The sequence below is a fragment of the Etheostoma cragini genome, chromosome 8, assembly GCF_013103735.1.
Source record: "Etheostoma cragini isolate CJK2018 chromosome 8, CSU_Ecrag_1.0, whole genome shotgun sequence".
NCBI classification, from domain to species: domain Eukaryota; kingdom Metazoa; phylum Chordata; class Actinopteri; order Perciformes; family Percidae; genus Etheostoma; species Etheostoma cragini.
In genome coordinates this window covers 14,790,193-14,811,696 of record NC_048414.1, presented here as the reverse complement: position 1 = coordinate 14,811,696, position 21,504 = coordinate 14,790,193, and the positions used below count along the sequence as shown (strand labels likewise).

General features: G+C 42.0%; 1 protein-coding gene across 18 annotated transcripts in view; it reads right to left on the bottom strand.

The window, feature by feature from the left end:
* The window catches only part of LOC117949404 (neuronal cell adhesion molecule-like), a 71,675-nt gene extending 51,002 nt beyond the window's left edge, over nt 1-20,673 (bottom strand). For 8 of the 18 annotated variants that reach the window (XM_034879664.1, XM_034879647.1, XM_034879641.1 and 5 more), the window contains exon 1: nt 20,471-20,673. The gene's annotated coding sequence lies outside the window, so the exon portion shown is untranslated. The remainder of the gene's footprint in view (nt 1-20,470) is intronic. The other 10 variants (XM_034879651.1, XM_034879648.1, XM_034879654.1 and 7 more) reach the window with 3 other exon arrangements.
* Nucleotides 20,674-21,504: the final 831 nt, after the last annotated feature.

Genomic DNA, 21,504 nt, shown 5'->3' with positions numbered 1-21,504 from the left:
AGGTTGGTACCTATTTATACCAAGGGCTCTAATTGGCTCCTACAAAGTTGACAAGTACAATTTTATCATTAATGATTAAAAAATAATGGCCAAAACTGAGAAAATAAACCACCATTACTGCTTTGTTGCCAATGGAAACAGGAACACCTCCTCCGTTGGTTATTGTTAGCCTACCATATTTGAGCCAATGATTTTAAAAGACTTGCCAACAACAGCCATACAGTATCTGGCAATATGGCAACCATTCATGTGGTAAGAAAGCTTTACAGCCTGGTTTGAAACACACAGCCAGGCTGTGTGTGTGTGTGTGTGTGTGTGTGTGTGTGTGTGTGTGTGTGTGTGTGTGTGTGAGAAGGGGGAGGAGCACAAGCTGAGGACAGGAGGAGAAGTGGAAGAGATCGAGGTTTTTTTATGCAGCAAAGAAAGAGAAAGGCCCGCTGAGCAGGTCTCCGTCTCTATATGCTCCATACTGTCACCAATAAGAAGATCATCCTCAGTCCAGTGAGCTGACTACAGACGTCAATAAACACACACTACCCCACACACACGCACAACACACACTCTCTCAGTATGTACATGTGTGCTAATCTCTGCATCCATATGTGTCCACAGAAGGTGCGGGCATGTGTGCGCCTCCTTTTCTTCCCCACCAGGACCAATTTCCATCCGCCGTGTGTGAGAGTGTGCGATCGATGCTGCACCGGGCACGTCATCCAGGCTGTTCATTACTGTAGGCAACACTGCAGCCATAAGCACAAACAACCTGCCCCTCTGACGCATAACACACCAGCCATGGACGGATGAATGGACATTAGTTTTATTTAACGCCATGTTAAAGCCCATACCCACTACTACAGAAAGAAGAAGAACTTGAGTTTGCTGCTTAACTGTCATGGCTGACATTTCATGAGTTTAATCAGTTTCATTTACAAACCACAACAACAGCTGATAGAGCCTGGTGTCACATTTGTAGTGCATGATTGTGGCAGCAGGAGGGGAATGAGATTCCTCTTCTTCCTTCCTTCTTCTCCTCTTCTTCATCCTCACCCATGCTGTGTGTTCAGGTTTCTCACCACCTGTCTCCTCAGCACAACCCGAGTTTCCCAAGACCACACAACACATAGAGTATGAACACAAAACATAGTCTAACACAGGGTTGTCAGGTATCCAGTGCAAAATAAGACAAAGAACCTCGAGCCATACAAGTAGCTCTGTAGGCACTTTTAAGAACAGCAATGTTTTGCTAGCGCATGTTAGCATGTTCATGTTTAGCAGGTACATTATTCACTATATTAGTTAAGTGTGTTTCATTAAACACAAAGTACAGCTGAGGTAGTTGGAAATGCCAATTTTTGCAGAAATAAACTAATAAACTGAAGTGTAGAGATAGAAATTTAGACCTGGTACATGAACATTTCACCCCAAAGGCAATGGATCCAACCTATTTCAAGCCATTTCCCTTAAAAGCCACAAATGTCAATCTCATGGTGGCGCTAAGTGAAAAGTCAGTCAAGTCAAGTTCCAATGCCAGTAGGAGTAATTCCCTGGGAACCATGGATGTCTGTAAAAACATTCATAATAATCCATCTGATAAATGTAGAGATATTTCAGTCTATACCAAAGTGGTGGACCAACTGACAAAAGTCTGGAAACCAAGCATCTGAGCAAGAATACCAATAGGTACAAAAGGAGACAAAGAATGTGTATGAAATATACAGCCTTTGGCCTTAGGATTGCATCAGCAGCATATCAACCCGCCGTGTTCCAAATGAGCAGAGAAAGGTGATAAAGACTACACATCCACACAAGATAGCACTGCTGAGAAAAAACAAATGGCAAAGCAAAAGCAAGGAGAAACACATTGAAGCACCTGCATCACAGCACATACGTTATTTGTGTGTGTGTGTGTGTGTGTGTGTGTGTGTGTGTGTGTGTGTGTGTGTGTGTGTGTGTTAATCTGCAAATATTAGTGTTTGTGCGTCCGCAAGAGTGAAGTTGTGTTTGGCATTAAGAGTACATCACTGACACATGAATCCCCTGTGTGAGTGTGTACTAGTGTGCATGTTTGTGTGTGCACTCTGTAAAATAAAGGATGGGTAAAAGACACTGAGGGGACAGGGTAAATACCTGGATGATTAGAAATTAGAAAAACAGGCTTATACTGAAAATGTTCCTATAAACGGCAAAAACAGACGCTGACCCTAGTGTTACAGAAATTATTAGCTTGGCCTTCTCTTTTGCCCCAAAAGTCTTTGCAGTTTTCACTGGTCAAGTGTGGAAAGACCACAAAGTCCTCCATCCTTCTCAAGACTCACCAGCCTCCCTCACCCTCTGCCTGTTTTCTCATACTCCCTTCTCCTTCCAGCTATCTTTCCCTCCCTTCTATTACTGGACTCCATGCTCTCTGGTGCAGCTGACAGCACAGGGACAATGGGATGATATCACTGCTGCATCTCCAAGCAGCTTGTCTGCATGCTGCACAATAACAGACTGTTGCAGCTTGAGTGTGGCACACTGTAAAGTTTGTAGGGAGAAAGCGAAAGAGACAGAGGGTAAGAGAAGGAGGGAGAGAAAAGGAAAAACAAATTGTACCGCACAACTGAGGCTGAAGGGAGGAACAGGGAGGGACTCTGTTTTCTCTGTAGTGTGTGTGTGTGTGTGTGTGTGTGTGTGTGCGCGCGCACACATACTGGTGGTCATGTGTGTATGTGAATGACACTGAGTCTATAGCCTGTGTTCCTGTAGCTAAATCTGCGTTGGCAGGACTTCAGGTTGTGCTACCTTTTAATTACAGCACTGCTCCTTCCTCGGACAATGTCTCACACACATACATAAACACACGCACGCACCCACGCACGCACGCACGCACACGCACGCACGCACGCACACGCACACACACACACACACGCACACGCCGCACCTGCCATGAGGCAGATTGGATTTATTATTGGATAATTTACCCTCACATATATCCCCAAACACACACACACACAGAAATGCACACTCAACGCAGGTTGTCTTTCAGTACCCAATAGCATTTAGAAGAGGCAGTTGTCACAAACACACGATACTGAAAGAAGCGGTGAATAACTGTGGTTAGAGGCTAACACACGTCTTACTGACTTATCCTGCATTATTACAGCACAAATGACCTCAGATATTAAGCCAATTGTGAGCTGTGTAAACACAGACAGTAAGGAGAATTTTTTGGAATCAAGCTGTCCTATTCTTAGAAACACCTGAAATAAAAACAACATCCCTGGGCTTCCTATTCTCCAGATCCGTCCCTACACTTCAGCTGAGACAAGCTGAGTAGCAGACACCCTACTGGAGAGAGGCTTTCATCTCCTCCACTGTATTGTGCATTAAGCAGGATTTCTGTTACTGTTATTAAGGTCTGTTTACTTCCACAGTCAGCCAAAACAGAGAAGGAAGTGTGCAGTTTTATTGTGACAAGATTAAACAAAAATAAAAAACAGGAATCTATTTTTTAAACGTGGGCAAAGGTATTCTAAGGAGTTTTTTAACCTCTAATCAATTTTACAAGTGTAGCCCAGTTTTGTTTATAAAACCTGCAAAACCTTATTCTCCTTGTTACCTCCGCCAAGGTGGTTATTACTTTGGTTTGTACGGTTGTTGGTTTGTTTGTTGGTTTGTTGGTTTGTCTGTCAGCAGGATTTTAGAAACACTACTGGCTTGATTTTCATGAAACATAGTCGAAGGTTGTAGCATGGGCCAAGGAAGAACCCAGTACATGTTGGAGTGGATCCGAATCACGAGACGGATTCACAAAGGACTTTTCTAACATTGCGAGATAGGGGCGTTTGTGCGTCAATGTGGTACTGGAATAATCTGAATAGGTAGTTCATGCCTTGGCGAGAGCCTGCCCTCTCCGAGTGGCCTTCTAGTTTTCTTCTCTTACTTGGCGCACAATTTATTTGACATTTTGAAACAGAAACAAGTTACCTGAAATAACCTAGATATCTTGTTATATCTCGGATGCTAGATATACAGCAATGCCTTGTACTTCCATATGGGATGGGAATGTTTATCAGGACACAGAGATAAAACTAACTATGAGAATAAAAATGTAATTGTGATTTCATTGAACACTTAATGGATTCTAATGCTCTCCTATAAATGGGATCCACATATTTGGCATTTAAAGTGGAAAAGCATGTATTGATCCAATGACCCATTAGCACTTTGAACCAGGTCTTTATTGGAAACACGTAAAGTGGATTCCTTTAAAATGTTTTGAGAAAATGAATCCCCTGCACTACAGGTAATGGGTTAATGGACTTATTGTGGATGGATTCCATTAGGCTGAGGTCTATGTGAAAATGATCAGTAATGCAAACATAAACAAGATTGGCTGACCTTGGAGTGTACAATCTAAATATTCTTACACAAATAAAGGTGCATTGTTGTTCCAAGTGGATTCTTAAGAGGGAAGTTTGAAGATTTTCTTGAGTCAAGTAATTTATTCACTTGGATGTCAAGCACAGGAGGGGGCAGGAATTTTGAGGAGTGTGTAACAATTGGGCTTTTCTTTCCTCAAACTGCATAATTATTGAGGTTAATTCAGCACAGAGCTTGTGCACCATTGTCTTTGAATGTGGCTGCCATTGCTTAAATGAATAAATTAGTAACAAAACAAAGCTGACAGACAGACAAGCTCTGCCTGAATGCACTATGTCAGAGAAACTGGCTCAAAAGATAAGAAGCTGCAAGAAAATGCCTTCACTTGATTTGCTGGAGACAACAGCCTTGTCGTTTAAAGGCATTTGGGACTGAGTTTTCTCAAGTGATATGATTTCTCTGCTATCTGTGCTGCATGCTCTTCCCAACAACGAATGGATTTTACACACCTTTCACTATGTGTGTTAGTCTCAGTGGCCTGTGTTCTTTCTGCTTCATTCTTGATAAGCCAAACTAACATTGCTGCAGTTGTGACAAGATACCTTGTACTCTTCAGTGAAATTATACAGTAAAATGGGATAGATTCTCACTGCTGAAATAACTGAGATGACAGCATACACATCTGCATGATAAGAAAAGTGATGAACTGCTTTTTGGGTGAATAGAATAGTCAACTATTTTAATTCATAAATTGTCTGGTGGGGATTTTTTTGAGCTGAACATATTTGACAGCATGCTTTAAAGTGTTTTTTGTCTTATTATCCACATCAAATGTCCTTTATGAACAGACTGGACCGTAAAATAGCCCATTGGTATGCAGAAAACTGCTCTCAAAGATACTGCGTAGCATATAGAAAGGAATGGGATGTTTTGCAACAGAGTGCTCAACACAAATTGCTCAAATACTGCATGAATGCAATGAATCACACATTTTTTAAAGAAATAAGGGAATATTCTATCACCAAAGATTCATTCTTTTTATGATTCATTCAAATACAATTAATCCTGTGGGTAATATAAATGTTTGTACTAATTTTTATGGTCAATAGTTGAGATATTTCACTCAAACAAAAAATGTGAGCCTCGTGATGGAGCTAGATGAAAAGTCAGAGGATCACCAGATCAGACCATGAATGTCTGTACAAACCTTTTTGGCAATCCATCCAATAGATGTTTAGATGTTTTAGTCTTGACCAAGGTGGTTGGCCAACCAACCAATCAACAGACATACATTGCCACTCTGTAGTTACCCTGGCTAAAAAAAGTGCATATTATATTTACTGGAAAACAAATCACTATTTTCTCAGGGAGTTCAGCTGCACATTCATCCAGCTGCTGTGCTATCAACCCACCTCACAGGAAGAAATCTAATTATACAATTGGTTTATACACCCACAGTTACTTCCTTATTTCTCAAAGTGACATCCTTCTTCTGCGGTGGGACTCGAGCTGGGTGAATGTACTTAAATGTGTTCCGGTCTGGGCTTTTATGTGTGCGTAGCTGCTCTTATTTCATCAGGTTCTTCACATTATAGATGTGTCCTTGACATGACTGATGGCCAGTTGAGGACTGGGGACCTTGGAGAGCTTTTGTCAGGGAGGATAAAAACCTCTGAGAGGTGATGGGGGGCAAGGGGACCTTAGCTACAGGAGCAAGTCTGAGTGCTGCCTGTCTCCAGTAGGCCCTTCAAGGGTCTGAAATCACATCCAGGGTGGGGAACGGTCTCGCTGTGAAGGGTGACTGACCAACCAGCCTGTCTGTCTGATACCTCTGGCCTTTCAAGGTCCCTCTCTGCTTGAGTGCTCAATCAGTGACTAAGAGCCTTGCTGACAGACTACCAGGAAGTCTAACGGCAGTGCTGGTCAAACACTGTTTTAGTTGTTGTTTTTTTAATACTCTAACCCTAAGGGGTCAGGGGACTTCATCATACAAGGCCTGAGGGTAGAAAACTTCCCTCAGGCAGGAACACAAGGAGCCTCTTCAACTCACCAACAACAAACAGCAAGACAAGACAAGACTAGCACTAGTCACACAAAGGAGGCCAATCATTTCACTGTGGGGCTTTTCAGTTCCGTTGGCTAAGCCTCTGTAATCAAGCTGTGTTCACTTCACTTCACTTCTTGATTCTTGATTTGTTGACTTTCGGTGAAAGAGGTCTTAAAAGATCAGTGTCCTCATCCAGAGGACACCTGCCGCAGCTGTATCAAGCTTAAGCAGAACTCAGCTCAGGGAGGAGAAGTCCACAACAATTATTTTTATAGGACTAAATTATTTGGAGGATAATCTTTTTTTTTAGGTGGACAAACACTTGAACCGCAGGTTTCGTGCCTTTTTATCTGTTGTGTGTTTAACTGCTGACCAGCTCATTTGATGCCACAGTAATCTCTGTATACTAGTAAGTTTCAAAAGTCCTGGCTTTGGAAGAATAGCCTGGATCAGCACTTAATACCGCATTTCCTCTCTCTATGCAGTGATCCCAATGCCAGTTAAAGCTGCCTGCTCCTTTTCCTTCCAGTATGTACTCATTACAGAGTGGCAAGTCAAAAAGCCCCACACAGTGGTAGGCATCCTGATCCCGGTGTGCCTTTCACATGGTAAACAGTTTCAGATGGGCCCAGTATTGTGCTGCTATAATACAGCATCTGCTTTTATAGCATGGAAAAAATGCATTGTCACCAAGCGGCAGTGAAAGAACCATTGAAGGACAGCCAGTGCTTCTTCCCAATGCTGAGCCTGTGACCGTGACACAGGCTGGTGGGTGGTGGTCAAACGACCTGCATACTACTCCGACACGGAGGCGGTGAAGACGACAGCCCAAAATGAAATACAGGTGTAGAAGTGTCAAGTGACAGAGAAACTTTATAGTCAGACCAAGTTTGAGAACAGAAGCCTGTGCTGCAAAAACTAGTTAATATACCGCATAACTTCAGTGGAGCTAAAAAAGTCTCCAATGAGGCTTTGTGTCTGGTCTCAATGCAGCAGCATATTGGGTCAGAATGCTGCAGTGAGCACTGGAGCTTGGCCAGGTGGGAATAAGACACTATGCAGACAGAGACAGAGAGACAGAAGATGCCCCTTATTCCTTAACTCTCCATTAAACATTTAGAGCTGCACTCAGCACAGCTGAGAGCTGCTACTGTGTGAGACTATGTGTGAAAACATCTCAGTGTCACATAAGTGTTCATTTATGCCACAACTACCAACACTATCAGAACTCATCCAGCACAGTGCACTATTCTGTGTGATGTTTTGGTGCATTTATTTTGTTTTGTCTTTGTCTAATAAAGCTTAGTTGAGACGCAGTGAAGGCAGCAAAGGAGAAACTGCAAAGTACAATGAAAAAAGCTATTTAAATTAGCTCATGGGGATTAAGAAGATGTTATCTTGTGTTATATTTAATCCTCACACTTCAATATCTGTGGTCAGAATGGTTAGGCTTATCATAGTGATCCATGGTTAGGTTTGAGCAAATGTCCCAATTTACAATTATTTGATCAGTTCAGTGATACAGCCAAGACAAAGATTAATTAAAGCCTTGACTTGACAACCGACCAAAATTAAACTTGACTGCGGTCAGCCAAATCCAACAGAGTGATAAATCAGATACATCTTCCCTCAAGTAGATCACATCATGTAAATTCATTCATCATTGTCCCTGTCACTTTACAATTTACAATTATCAACATCACTGAAAACATGTGCTAGCCAAAAGGCTAATTTTTAGTTGTTGTTCCTTGTGACAAATGCTAAATTATCCATTACAATAACAATGAAGGAAGCAACACATAAAATCATAACAAGATAAAGCAGATGAAACATGAAGCAACTAAACAGAGAGTACAAAACGAGGGAAATAATTCAAAACAAAAACATTTTAATCTGACAATCTACACATGATCACATAACATGACATGATAAATGATAAGTGACACAATCTGACAGACGTCAAGCAAATAAGAACAGACAAGGCATGCATGCTGCAGTAGGTATGGTGGTATGTTTGGTTGCTTGTATAGCAAGTTGTACGATTATATGCAAAAGAATGGTAGGAATGTGAAGTGCCTTGATTTGTCAGGTACACTGAAATAACCAAAAACAAGACATAGGGTTATTTTATCCACAACCATCTCAAATGAGCCTTTAAGCTCAATTATATCAAATGATTTTCCAGGAAATGTCCTATATCACAATGCATAGATTTAAAATGTCATATCTGCCCAAATATTCCATTCATGTTTCCCATATTAAATGTCCAACCAAAAACAATACATTTCTAGTCTAATTTAGGAAGCCAATTCTGGCCATTGTAAAATTAAAAACTAACACTAAAACACAGTTTTCCTGCCTTATTACCATATCAAGCACATGCCTCGGATTCTGCTAATTTTAGCATTACAAAACAAAGATATGTTGAGGTTGTTCCAGTTTTAATTCCCAGAGGCCCGGTGGTGAATGAAGGAGGTTAGGCATGCAGTTGTCCAGTGTTATGTAAAAGAGTCACTTTTCTACCATTTACCATGTCTGATGTGAAAAAAAGAAGAGCCTTGTCAATCAAACTGAAGTGCAATGATGAGCTGTGCCGGGTTGTTTCTCTGTGGCCACCCACTCCATTATGCTTCAATTCCACACAATATATGTCACTGGGATAAAAAGGGAAGGTTTCACAAAACATTGTGGAAAAAAATGGAACTCCATCATAGCGGTGCATTAGATCAGTAGTAGGTTTTATTCAACCCCCTCTTTTCATTCTTTAAACTAGCCATTTGGAAGTAATTAATTCAACATGGCTGTCAAGGGTGCAGCCCTGCCACTGCTGCAAAATGTATGTTTCTACTCGAAATTCATATCAAAAGGGCGCCCAGATAGCTCAGTTGGTAGAGCGGGCACCCATATACAGTATGCCACTCCTCAATGCAGTGGGCCGAGGACTTCTGTTTTGAGGAAAACATTGCGTATTTGGCTCTCACTCTGGCTGCATTTTGGTGAAAGACTGAGAAAGACAAAACAAGCAATTAAATCCCATGAGAAGGGATTTAAACAAAGGGAACAAAGAGGGGACAAACTACTTTTTTAACTTTTGTGGTGTTATTGTCCAAGTTAAGTCATTGATATAGTGGTAATAGAACACCAGAATCCTTAGTCACATGGGTATAGGTCAGTGATACCTTGGAGACATGTGAAAGGACACATGGGGAGAAGACATATCCTCAGGCCTCCAGCAGGTGCATTGTTTCCAGGATCAAAAGAAAGGAGGCATATTTCAGACTTGGCTGCATCCTGGTGAGAAGGAGAGCACATCCTGGTCACTGGCTCTTCCCTGGTCCCTCTGACCCCATCCTGACCCACCTCACCCTCCTCACCTCATCCTCCCTTCATTCCTACCTCCTTTAGGTAAACACGTAATCAATAGCGGCCTCCTGTTGTGAGTGTCCTCACAAACGGACTCTTTTCACAGACTGTTAAAAAGCAATGACCATAGTAAACATGTACTTTCCCTCAACGGACACTAAAACAAAAGAGTGAGTGAAGAGCAAACCCTAAAATTCGGAGCGTACATCCAACCCACATCCTGAAGTTGGGACAAAAGGAAAGCTACTTTGCAGGGTTTTATTTTGTCTCAAAAGGCAGATTTTAGGAGGACGGGGGGGGGGGGTTAAATGCTTCCTCTAATCCGTCTGTCGTTTCCACCCAGACACACTTCTAATTGGACTTCAAAGAGTGTGGGACTGTGAGCTATACGGCTGAAACTCAGTTGAAATGAAATCAGTTTTTCTATCATTATCTCCCAAAAACATGCTGATGTAAGTGTAGCTATCTGCACTAATTCCTGCTGTGGTGCTGCACATTAACACAGACTCCACTTTCTCAAACTGTGATGTTTTATTTGAACTTTATTTACCAAACATGTTTCACTGCTTCCAGGATGACGTGACTGACATACTACTGAGCCTGTGGTGACGACAGCCATCCCTCCCGTTGGGTTGCTAGGTTTGTAATGATTTCATCATCAAACCACCCCCTCCGATCAGCCCTAGCTTCAGATTATGGGAGTCTAGTTATCACTCTCTCCCAGGGTTGGCTTTTGGGTAATCCTGAGGAGTTTGACTTGGGACGCCTGAGACTTAATTAGATTTTTTTCACTGCTGATGACCGTGGAGAATCCAATCAGTCCGACCTCCGTGTAGTTCCCCTATTCTGGTCTGATTAGGCGCAACCTGAACAACACCTACATATAAAGACACTGCTGGAAACAGGAAAATCTGTAAATTCATAAATATGCATGGTTATACTGCATTCTAGCAGTTTGCTGAAGGCTTTACCTTGGGATAAGACAGTGTAAACAAATAAGATCCCAGAACTGTAATAACATCACGTCCCTCTCTCTCTCCCCTTTCTCACCTTGCTGTCCTGTCAACATTAAAGGTGAAAAAGCCCCAAAAATAATCAGATATTCTAATACATTATCTGTTTGAAGAGTAAAATAGATATAGGATAAGGTCGACACATTTGACTTAATTATTGGTTAACATATCGGATGTCCCACCCATTATGAAATGCATGAATACTAGGCTGTGAAACATATTTGCACCTACATATGGACATAAATAAATAAAATAATGTCACACTTAAAACTGCAGTTTTTGGAAGATAGCTTCAGATTTGGATGCTACCCTGACTTCATGACTTCTAAAGATCAGAGATAGAAGTAGCTGTTTAGAAAATGCAAATATGAAATATATTCTAAGAGTAATATATAGAAGGAAGAGGGTCAGAAAGGAGGAACAGAGAGAGTCAGAGACAGGCAGTGGTAGAAATCTGTATAATCTGCTCTCAGGGCATTGCTCCTTTATTTAAATTACGTGGCTACAAACTGAGATTAGGAAAAAAAAGGTTTAAATCATTCCATAAGCATTGTGCGCATCAAAATCTCAAAAGCTGTCTTTGGAAATAAAATTACAATTTGAATCATTATCATTCAATCGAGGAGAACTGAGACTTTCACCGAGATAGCAGTTTTGACAATTAAGTAAAAGCCTTAGATGAGCACTTACGTGTAGCTCAGATATCTGCCAAAATGCATATAACCCAAGGGTGAGTACACCAGCACACTGCAGCCCCTCAGTACATTAACAATGTCAACTTTTATTCCACACCAATCACATTTCATGAAAGCAGTGCTGAACATCTAAAGAACGCCCCATGACTCTAAGCTGGGCCTTCTATATACCCGGAAATGTCATCTACAATCAAGATACTGACTTCAGAAACAAGAGCTATATGAATTCCTCCTCAGTGGCACATCACAAATGACCAGCGAGTAAAAGTGTCCTATTTTTCTCTCAGAGGATCTGTGTAGGCGTGCTCTCTCTGTCACGCAGTTACCCCTTTGAGTAACACGTCCATAATGGCTCTGCTCATACAGAGATGTGGTCATTGTGACTTGAGCCCTGAGAGGCCCAAAACCAGCCAACCTTAAAGACCCAAGCATTAGGTCGGACTCAGACCACAGTCTTTTCAACCTCTGCCAGAACAATACCAACTAAAACCAATATAGGAATGCCATTCATTGACAAAATCCAAATATACAATGGTGTAATTGTGTTATAGAATATACAGGAAATGGAGCACATGGAAAAGACCATTTCTGCTTCTGAAACTTAAGGCTTTTTAATGTCATTTCTGCTTTGAGAGACTTCAGGCTCTTAACACCACGGGGCTTTGGCTATAAACCATGGCACACTGACAAAGACTCATTGATATTTCCACATAGACGGAGAGACAAACACAGTGATGAAAAAGCCCAGTGTTGGCCCAGACAGCTCTCAGCCACACTAGACGTTTGATTGGGTTATCAGGGCAGCCAGCCTCAGAGGAGATCCTGATAAATGAAGTTGCCATTTGTCCATTCTCCCCTTCTTGCAGCCGGGGCCAGCAAGCCCACAGCAAGGAATTATCTTGGTGACAATTACATTCTTCCAGCTCCTAAAGAAGCCCAGCACTGAGAAAACAGCAAAGGACTGACCGCAAGGAGATTATACTGATTGCTATTCCATGGCCCGAATTGATCCTAAATTGCTTTGGCACAGGTCCTGAGAACAGTCAACTACATGGTGGATCTCTACGGGTTTTTGTTAATAAATCAAATTCACAGGCAATTTTCTTCTAAAAAATGACATCTGATATTACGGGAATCATGAAAAATGCTTATATCTGTTTGGTGATCTGTGTTGTTACAAGAAAAAGAAGGTACATTCAACATGACACACATACAGTATACAGTGCCACATCAGTTAGGGCTATTTTTACTCTAGGTCTGTTTGATAATATTTCATCTCCTAGCCTAACATTTCTATGGCTACGTAATATACTTATTATTTTTAGTGGTATAACAAAACAACACTCACGATTCGACACACTATTTAACAGTAAAGTTCTGCAAAATCGTGAAGTAAAATTGGCATATGTCAGACTGACCAGCAGGTCAATCGGTGCATCTCTACAACAAATGTTTGATCAGCCTGGACGAGGAGAACGCTGTCCGGAAAAGGCTCCTGGCAAACGTGACTGATTCTCATCGTTGCTAACAATCAATAATCAATACTAACTATTGGCCCGCCTGGACCTCTTCCCTCAAGGCCCCCCTGACTGGTGTTAAGGAAGGTTCCACAGCAGCACTACATTTTATGATTCTAATGGTTTTATGACCTCAATCTTCCCTGATCATTTCGACGCCTGACAAACATTATCTGGTATAGATTATGTTTTTTGAACAATCAGTGGCACCAGGACAATAATAACAAATCAACAACAAAGCAATCAAAAGCCGGCATTGTATCTTATGCTTTTGATATCTCAAAGGAAATGTCCATTTATGTTCTGCTGAATGGAGGAATCTCATGTATACACTTGGATTTGTTTACCATCCCATTCCTTTGTCTTCCTCAGGAGATTTTTTTTCCCAGGATTCATGTGGCTGTGTTTGGGGGGTTTAAGAGATGAAAAAGAGGGAAAGAAAAGCCCATTGGTCTCAGCGCCACAGAAACAGCATCTAGAGCCAAGCTGTCATCCCACTTGGATTAAGGGCCCTTCAGTGGTGGCTGCTGAGCTGCTAACATGGTGTCTTACCCTCGGCCGGGGTGTGGGAGGGGGTAGAGGGTGGAGCAGAGGGTAAGGGCATTAGGAGGCCTGGCCTAAATAAGACCTCGAGGTCAGCAGGCCTCCTGAACCATGGAAAAGCCATTTTGAGTTTCAATGTCAACTTTATTCATGACCTGACAGTTAAGTGTCCCGTCCTTTCCTGTTGATTCAATCACTGCTGCATTATGTGATGGGGCGACATAGATAATCTACGCCTTCGCTCCGCTTATCTCTGCAGACCGCACTCCTGCAAGTTTATAGGATGTAATGTTCAACAACAGGGTGGTGATAGTTCGGAGGATGTGGTAGATTTTCTTGGCATGGCCCACTCTTTAAATATCCTGAGCTGTGGTGATGTATTTGCTTAGCCATTAAACAACACAAGTGGGCTCCGCCACTGTGCCAACAGAGAGTGGGATGTGCAGCTGAGTTACTCTTAAGCTCTATGCAAATAGTAGGAAAATGGAGGCTTGAGAAGAGAATACAAAGCATTCAAGTGCACACTCTTCTGTCAATTCTGTCATTTTGGCGAGCCTACACCCTGCCAGTGGAGCAATGCCCACCTCCTGTTGTTTTCAGGACGGGAAAGGGAAGCAGTGGTCCTTGTTGTGTGATGCCACTGGGCCACCAACTACCTCTCCAACATCTGCTGGCCATCCAAAGTTGGCTATAGCTTCAACGGGCCCAAAGCAGTCGGTAGAAAGGACTGCCTCTCCGGTCCTCTTCAGCAGTAACAACTCTGTGTTCAAACAGAGGCTCCAACACCCAAGTTTCTATTGTGGATCTCTTCAGGCATAACCCCGCATCACCCCCTCTATGCTGCAAGAAAGAGACGAGGACAGCCGCTCCGCCAGTACAGACAGTGAAAACAAACCCCTTTTGTTCCCCTCGTCCCCTTCTCAGCATTGACTGAAGTACATGAGCCACCCCTCCTCCCCCCTGCAACCTTGAAAGCTTCAAAAACACTCCCACTTTTCCTTTCCCTCCCTCCACTTGTTCTAGTGGGTGGCATTACAGCAGATCATCTCAGGAGCATTCAGAAAACATACCTTGAACGCACATATCAAGTCTCATCTTGATTTGTTTACATCAAGTCCCTGAAGTCAAGGTAGACTGGGAGCCAGATCTAGTGGTAGGTGTCGCTAGTTAACCTGTCAGGAGCTCTACTGGGGGTAGAGAGGGAACATAAAAACCACAACATTCCCCCAACCTCCATTACCCCGGGCTCTGTTGCCGTCACTCGCTGGCAGTTGGTTTGGACAGAAAAGAGCATCTCTAAATGCTTTGTTCTCACTAAGGGGTGTAATAACCTGACAGAGACAATAATAGCGTTGCTGGGCAACCTTGAGTGATTGGGCTCGATGACTGTCATGGTGTAACGCTCTGGTGTAATGATTCCGTCACAGTGGGCCATCCAGGGAGATCTGCACTGACCGCTACCCATCCACCATCTGTCCACATTACCTGCTGCCCAAAAGATACGACCTAGTGTAACAGTATATCTCCACAAATTTATACAAGACTGTATCTGTGATTAATACAGCTTGAGATTAGTGCTGCAACCAACATTTCTTATTCCTGATTAATGTGTTGATTATTTACTTGAAGAAGCCAAGTTGGCATACTCAAGTTGTTTGTTTTTGTCTAAAACCCCAAAGATATTCTGTTTAATAAAAGACAAAAATCAACAACTATTCACATTTGAAAAGCAAGAAACAGAAAATCTTTGGCATTTTTGCTCAATAAAATTATTTAAAAAACAATAAAGCAAGCTTAAAAGTTGATTATTTTCAATTGCTAATCCATTAATCAACAAATTGTTTCAGCTCTACTTGAGATATAATGCACCTTTAGAAACCAAACAATTTCACGATAGGGCTGCAATTTGTTTTATCAATTTTGATTTTTATAAGTCATAATAATATAATAATAATAAAATGCCAGAAATACTGAATAATGCCAATCACAAGTCACAATCACACCCGTCTTTAAACTTCAGGTCAATTTTTATGATATGATAAAGATACAAAACAGGAAAAAGCTTATTTAAGAAGGTAGAACTATAGATGTTTTGTCAACAATTATTCGATTGATGCTGTTGATTAATTTTCTGCCTCAATTTACGTACTAATCATTTAAACAATAACTCAGAATAGTACATTTGAGACGAGTTGTTGCAGGACTGAAGATAACAGAACATAGCAATAATAGAAAAAAGCAAAGTATCTCCACATCTTCTCGTCTAATTACTCAGAAAACCAGTCAGTCTCGCTACGTATGAGCAATACATAAATCATCTCATATACACATGTCTTAGTCATCTGTCACCATCCACTCCAAATACAGGTCTAGTATGCAAACATCAACAGTTGCAGCTGTGTGGAGTGGATTCACAGGAACGTGTCAATCCCCATTAGAGACTGCTGCCTAACTAAGTGTGAAAGTCTAATTGCATTCACCAGCTTGCAACCAAACAGGCCCCACACACAGAGAGGTGTGAGTGTGTGCGTGCGTGCGTGCGTGAGTGAAGAACATGTATATGTCCTTCTTTGCATGTGCTGATCTGCCCCTGCGTACATTTGTCCAAAGTGTTCAAGCAGCCGTGAAACTGGGGGTGGGACAGCATTCCCTCTGTGGTCTGCTAATGAGGCAGTCATCAGTCCCAAAATGAGACGAACATGCTTGTGACAAGAGGTCCAGGCGATGTCCGTGTTCTGTGCTGCTGTGTGTGACTGGCCCACTGGGAAGAAACACCCATACCGCAGTGACGCTAATGGATAGGCATGAGCCTCCATCAGTCCCCAGAGACGTAGCCTCATCACAGCTGAGCAGCACAGCTCTTCTATTCACAACAGCCGCTGGATCATCTCCGCTCAGGGCGAGCACACGTGTTTCTAACACAGTCAATCATTCAGTCAATCAGCTGTCATGATCGTGATCACAGTATTGATCAAAATAATAGTGATTATCATTTTGGCCATAACTGTGCAGCCCTAGTGCAGTGCTATCACTACTGGTAACACGTATTACCAAAACTTATGACCAAATTGAAGAAAATTGTAATTATCCTTTTTAAAAAGTGCTGTGATAATTTCTTTTCCATTGAGTGGCACAGACAGCACGTAGCAATAGTGACGATAATCACTATTATTTTGATCAATACTTCGATCACGATTAATTATCAAGATTATTTGTTGATTTTAACCAAAACAAATTTTATTGTCACATAGGCTATTTCTAACTGCAATAAATCCATATTATACTACATTCTTCTTATGTTGAAGTTGTATGTTGTATAGATATACAGCTGCAACACATGTAAATGAAAAAGTTACCAGCGGAAACACTGGTACGAATGCAGGTTTGGAGAGTAAGAGGAGAGATCCAACACAGGCACGGCTTTACAGAAGAAATGGATCATGTAACGCAAATTAAATCATATCCATATAAACAACATTGGGCTAACTGGGCTCACAGACACTAACTGGCACTTGTCACTGCTGTTGTCTGAAAAGCAACACAGACGGGATAAAATGTTGCGTTTACTAATAAACCGGTAAACCTTGAGACCGATGTGAGAGCGACTGCTATCTGTTGAATTTTCCTCCCGTTACTCTGTCCTCTGTGACTGTCTACATCTAGAAACTAAGCTGCGCAGCGGAGGCAAACAACTCTGACTGGCTCATGAGCAGACTGTGGTTTACAGTGCGGTAGATTAGCTTTGCAAAAAACCTGGAGCGTTCTATAAAATGATGCATTTCAAAAAATTGCTCCATCACGCAAATTTGATCGTGGGAAGTCAAAATCATGATCGTGATTAAATTTGGATTAATTGTGCAGCCCTACACTACACTGAGATTTAAAAACATGGCAACAGCAGTGATGTAGTCAAGACCACCTTAGTCTATATCCCGGATGTTACACTTCCGGGATTGTTCCGTTGCCGCCAGATTTCACTCATTTAGACCAAATATCAGTTGCCTTGGGATTCCATTGTGTTGACATTTTAAACTCCACTCGATTAATGAGGACCTTAATGAGGATATGAGAACCTTTGCACATATCTCTGCAAGGTAAGTCCAGACAGCTAGATAGACTATCTGCCCACTCATGACTAAAATATTTTTAAACGTACACATTTTTCACCAAAACAAGTTCCTTCCGAGCCTTTTCTGCAGTGGCACCACGGCTTTTCTCTGGTGCTTAGCCAGACGATTGTGATTGGTTTAAAGAAATGCCATTAAACCAGAGCACGTTTAACTCCCATCCCTGAATGCTATATAGAGAAGCCAGACTCTCGTCCAGCATACTTTGGTGCAGGGTCTGGCAAAGCGAGACTAACCCTAACCCTTCAAGGAGTACTACAAGTACTACAAAGCTGGACAACAGTGGTAAAAAGAAGCCAGACAGGGCGTGCAACAGAAGTAGTTGAGCATATAGGTTGTAAACTAACCAAAAGGTTTGAAACCTTTATGGAAGAGAAAACAGAGGCGAACTGTAAAGCTATTACTCTGTTATAAACACCCATCACAGTTAACAAACAGCCCAACACACTGGTTGAACTTTGACCTACTGAACCTATTGTTGTTTACATTTTTTCTGTGCGTTGAAGGATTATAACCAATATCTCGAGTGGGCTCACTTGCAGTTTTACCTCTAAAAAACGTTAATCATCTAAAAGTTTGATTGTTTGAACCAGGGCTGAAACTAATGACGTTTCCATTATTATTCTGTTGACTGTTTTTTCAATGAATTAATCCCTTTGTCTTTGAAATGTCAGAAAATAGTAAAAGATGGCTGATTTCCCACAGCTCAAGCTGATGTCTTCAAATTGCTTGATTTATTCAACCTTCACTCTAACAACTAAAAATGTGGAGTTTACAATAATGTTTGATAAAGAAGAACATCAAATTGTTACATTTGAGAATGAAAGAAAAGTGTTTAATGTACCCCCCAAGTTGGCACTTCCCAACCTACCACCTTAACTAACAAACTTTCTGCGGGAAACCCTAAGAACTATCCTTTAAAATGTCTTTTAAAGCCTTACAATAAATGACTTTTAGTTTTTTCCTTGTGTACTGTCCTGCTGTCTACTGACTTTAACTGTCTCAGACTTTATCTTTGAATACATGAAACAGACATTTCTACGACAACTGAAGTGCATCCTTGGTGAAATGAGTCACCAAGTGAAACGCTCTCGGGTTCCTATCCGTTCCTGAAAGAGATGATGTCATCATCAACATCACCACAAGTGACACAGAACAAGTCTTTCTATTTATGAGACACTTTGTCCCGGCCCGCGGTTGGTGGACTTCATAATGCCACAGACAGCCGCTTACAGAAGGAGCGTTGATCACTTCTTGTGAAATAGTCTGTGTGTTTCCGCGGCCCACAGAGTGAAATTAGTGGCATTTTCCCTCCAACACCCAAGCTTTTCCCATAGCCCCCGCAGTAGAGCTGCCCGCCACTGGTTTTAGGTCAGCAGGGTGACTGACTGGTGCTCTCACAATAACTCCGGCCAACGTGTGTGATGATAATCCCTTAGTTATGCAAATCTCCCCGCCTAGTGCAGTTTGTGCTGAGGGTGAAAGTAAAGATGGCAACACAATGTAGGTCAATATCTTGTCCCGATTTCTTCAGATTGGTCAAAGGAGCCTGAAATGGTCTGTCAGTAGAGCTCCAGTAGTTGTAGAATAGTGGCTCTCATCCTGACTTACAGTTGTAAAGATGTGAATGAAGAGACCACCAAAAGCCACAAACACAATGGGGGATATGCACACAAAAAGTGGTGTATTTGTGACATTTTGCCGCCTGTTTGTGAATTAATGCAAACGAGACATAAGGCAGGGATAGGGGGATATTGTTATCTTCTTAGACAGATTAACAATAGTCTGCCTTCAGTGAATACACATTACTAGAAAGTGTGTCAGCCCTTTCATAAAGAAAGTAAGAACAAGAGCATCACACAATAAAGCAGGGGTCATTAGCATTGCATTAATATGGCTATCTGCGCAGGCAGCGAAAGTGTGCAGCTGAGGCATGTGTGTTTGGATGTGTGTGTGTGTGTGTGTGTCTGGGGATGAGCAGAGACAAGGGGGGGTGGGTGTTGTTGCATGATGGTGAGTTCCCCCTTGACTGAAGCTTTGACCAAGGGGAGAGAGAGGGAGAGAGGAGGAGGGGGAGGGGGGAGTAAGCAGAGGATTTGGGTGGGAATGAGGGTTTCTTTTCCAGTAAAGCAAGTGCTTGGCTTGTATAATAAATGGCATGGGATGTAATTGGTGAATCTCCGGGGGCTATCGTAATCAGATTGAGTCTGACCAAGGGAAATTAGACTAAACAAACTGACTGGTCAGTCAAAACAAAATTGAGTTGTGATATGAATATGAAGGGAATTAAATATGTGGGGCGCAAATCAGCTTAGGACATGAGGGATTTTGTGTAAAACAGCTATTTTCATCAACACAGGACAAAAACAACTGTCAAATACACATCTATCTATCTATCTATCTATCTATCTGTACTTACAACGTGCCATTTGAAAAATAAGAAGCCAAGGAAAGATCATATCAGGTTCAGAAGACAAGTGACAATGTTTTCTCTGAGCATCTTGAAGCAGTGACATTTGAGAGTCGCGTTCCGGAATATGCACACCTGCACCTGCTCTCTCTGATGACCCCAAGCATGTAGGCTAACACGTAAAATGAGTCTTAATAATTAATTTTGAGGGACTGAGCTTTGAAAACAACCCCCGTGTGTTTGCGCGAGGGAAAGCTGTAGAGAGGACAGTGCTCTCACTGGCAGCCTTAAAACAGCCAACTCAATGCTGCTGCTTCTCTGCCTACAAACTCCTGACAGTGAACTGTAAGCTACACGACACGTGTTTATTATGAATGGTATAATTTAGCTCACCTTATCTCCTCTCTTTGCGCTGCGAAACACGAAGCCTGTTCAGTATCTGCACTCCCCTGCGACACAGCGATACCGTCTGCTGCGTTTATTTACGCGGAGTCCCGTTCAGCGCCGAGCCTCTTTGCACTTGTCTCCTCTGCCTCAGTCACTGGTCCTCTCCTCTCCTCCCCTCTCCTCTCCCACCAGTTCCCCAACACACACATACACACACACACACACACACACACACACACACACACACACACACACACACACACACACACACACACACACAGGCGGGGGCGCGCAGCAGCACTCCGGGTGCGCACCGTGGTAAAGTTGGTTTTATATTGGACGTTGGCTATTCGACACGTGAAAAATCTATTACGCAGCTTGCCCTTTTAACCTCTTCATGTCAAATCACTTGTTTTGAACTCGGGTAACTCTCTTACACCTTGCACAAAGCTTATTTTTCCAAAAAACTCCATCCTTTTATTATTATTTTTTTTTTATTCTTATGTGAAGAAAAAAAAATGCTATAAAGCTATTACGCGTTTTTTTTGAAAAGTTAAGTTTTGTGCAATATGTAAGAGAGTTAGGTGAGTGCACCAACATTGTTTTGACATGAATAGGTCAAAAGGGCAAGCCGCATATTAGAATTATAGCATTTGTTTACATAAGAAATATTAAAAAATCAAAGGATGTTTTAAAAGATAACCTCTGTGCAATATGTAAGAGAGATAGCTGGGTTCAACAAATGTGATTTGACATGGATTGGTCAAAAGGGCAAGCTGCATGATATAGATTATTCGAATGAGTCGAATAGCCAGTGTCCAATATAAAACCAACTTTACCACGGTGGATTGCGCGAACTGCAGCGCCGCCGCCGATGTACGGTGGCCTCAAGGCACTGAACCATTCTAGCAAATAGTTATCCAAATAGACACGTTCTATTTCATTTAGGCTTCGCCTTGTACTTTAGCCCCCGGCAGGCTCAAAGCCACAGATGGACAACAGCTGGACGAGTTTTAGGATAAGACAAGCCAAAAGTTGTC